This window comes from Vanacampus margaritifer, chromosome 13, assembly GCF_051991255.1.
Source record: "Vanacampus margaritifer isolate UIUO_Vmar chromosome 13, RoL_Vmar_1.0, whole genome shotgun sequence".
NCBI classification, from domain to species: Eukaryota; Metazoa; Chordata; class Actinopteri; order Syngnathiformes; family Syngnathidae; genus Vanacampus; species Vanacampus margaritifer.
In genome coordinates, this window is record NC_135444.1 from 24,809,275 (window position 1) to 24,811,660 (window position 2,386).

Here is a 2,386-nt window from a genome sequence, read left to right on the forward strand (position 1 = left end):
TTAGGGTTAGGGTTAGGGTTAGGGTTAGGGTTAGGGTTAGGGTTAGGGTTAGGGTTAGGGTTAGGGTTAGGGTTAGGGTTAGGGTTAGGGTTAGGGTTAGGGTTAGGGTTAGGGTTAGGGTTAGGGTTAGGGTTAGGGTTAGGGTTAGGGTTAGGGTTAGGGTTAGGGTTAGGGTTAGGGTTAGGGTTAGGGTTAGGGTTAGGGTTAGGGTTAGGGTTAGGGTTAGGGTTAGGGTTAGGGTTAGGGTTAGGGTTAGGGTTAGGGTTAGGGTTAGGGTTAGGGTTAGGGTTAGGGTTAGGGTTAGGGTTAGGGTTAGGGTTAGGGTTAGGGTTAGGGTTAGGGTTAGGGTTAGGGTTAGGGTTAGGGTTAGGGTTAGGGTTAGGGTTAGGGTTAGGGTTAGGGTTAGGGTTAGGGTTAGGGTTAGGGTTAGGGTTAGGGTTAGGGTTAGGGTTAGGGTTAGGGTTAGGGTTAGGGTTAGGGTTAGGGTTAGGGTTAGGGTTAGGGTTAGGGTTAGGGTTAGGGTTAGGGTTAGGGTTAGGGTTAGGGTTAGGGTTAGGGTTAGGGTTAGGGTTAGGGTTAGGGTTAGGGTTAGGGTTAGGGTTAGGGTTAGGGTTAGGGTTAGGGTTAGGGTTAGGGTTAGGGTTAGGGTTAGGGTTAGGGTTAGGGTTAGGGTTAGGGTTAGGGTTAGGGTTAGGGTTAGGGTTAGGGTTAGGGTTAGGGTTAGGGTTAGGGTTAGGGTTAGGGTTAGGGTTAGGGTTAGGGTTAGGGTTAGGGTTAGGGTTAGAGGGTTAGGGTTAGGGTTAGGGTTAGGGTTAGGGTTAGGGTTAGGGTTAGGGTTAGGGTTAGGGTTAGGGTTAGGGTTAGGGTTAGGGTTAGGGTTAGGGTTAGGGTTAGGGTTAGGGTTAGGGTTAGGGTTAGGGTTAGGGTTAGGGTTAGGGTTAGGGTTAGGGTTAGGGTTAGGGTTAGGGTTAGGGTTAGGGTTAGGGTTAGGGTTAGGGTTAGGGTTAGGGTTAGGGTTAGGGTTAGGGTTAGGGTTAGGGTTAGGGTTAGGGTTAGGGTTAGGGTTAGGGTTAGGGTTAGGGTTAGGGTTAGGGTTAGGGTTAGGGTTAGGGTTAGGGTTAGGGTTAGGGTTAGGGTTAGGGTTAGGGTTAGGGTTAGGGTTAGGGTTAGGGTTAGGGTTAGGGTTAGGGTTAGGGTTAGGGTTAGGGTTAGGGTTAGGGTTAGGGTTAGGGTTAGGGTTAGGGTTAGGGTTAGGGTTAGGGTTAGGGTTAGGGTTAGGGTTAGGGTTAGGGTTAGGGTTAGGGTTAGGGTTAGGGTTAGGGTTAGGGTTAGGGTTAGGGTTAGGGTTAGGGTTAGGGTTAGGGTTAGGGTTAGGGTTAGGGTTAGGGTTAGGGTTAGGGTTAGGGTTAGGGTTAGGGTTAGGGTTAGGGTTAGGGTTAGGGTTAGGGTTAGGGTTAGGGTTAGGGTTAGGGTTAGGGTTAGGGTTAGGGTTAGGGTTAGGGTTAGGGTTAGGGTTAGGGTTAGGGTTAGGGTTAGGGTTAGGGTTAGGGTTAGGGTTAGGGTTAGGGTTAGGGTTAGGGTTAGGGTTAGGGTTAGGGTTAGGGTTAGGGTTAGGGTTAGGGTTAGGGTTAGGGTTAGGGTTAGGGTTAGGGTTAGGGTTAGGGTTAGGGTTAGGGTTAGGGTTAGGGTTAGGGTTAGGGTTAGGGTTAGGGTTAGGGTTAGGGTTAGGGTTAGGGTTAGGGTTAGGGTTAGGGTTAGGGTTAGGGTTAGGGTTAGGGTTAGGGTTAGGGTTAGGGTTAGGGTTAGGGTTAGGGTTAGGGTTAGGGTTAGGGTTAGGGTTAGGGTTAGGGTTAGGGTTAGGGTTAGGGTTAGGGTTAGGGTTAGGGTTAGGGTTAGGGTTAGGGTTAGGGTTAGGGTTAGGGTTAGGGTTAGGGTTAGGGTTAGGGTTAGGGTTAGGGTTAGGGTTAGGGTTAGGGTTAGGGTTAGGGTTAGGGTTAGGGTTAGGGTTAGGGTTAGGGTTAGGGTTAGGGTTAGGGTTAGGGTTAGGGTTAGGGTTAGGGTTAGGGTTAGGGTTAGGGTTAGGGTTAGGGTTAGGGTTAGGGTTAGGGTTAGGGTTAGGGTTAGGGTTAGGGTTAGGGTTAGGGTTAGGGTTAGGGTTAGGGTTAGGGTTAGGGTTAGGGTTAGGGTTAGGGTTAGGGTTAGGGTTAGGGTTAGGGTTAGGGTTAGGGTTAGGGTTAGGGTTAGGGTTAGGGTTAGGGTTAGGGTTAGGGTTAGGGTTAGGGTTAGGGTTAGGGTTAGGGTTAGGGTTAGGGTTAGGGTTAGGGTTAGGGTTAGGGTTAGGGTTAGGGTTAGGGTTAGGGTTAGGGTTAGGGTTAGGGTTAGGGTT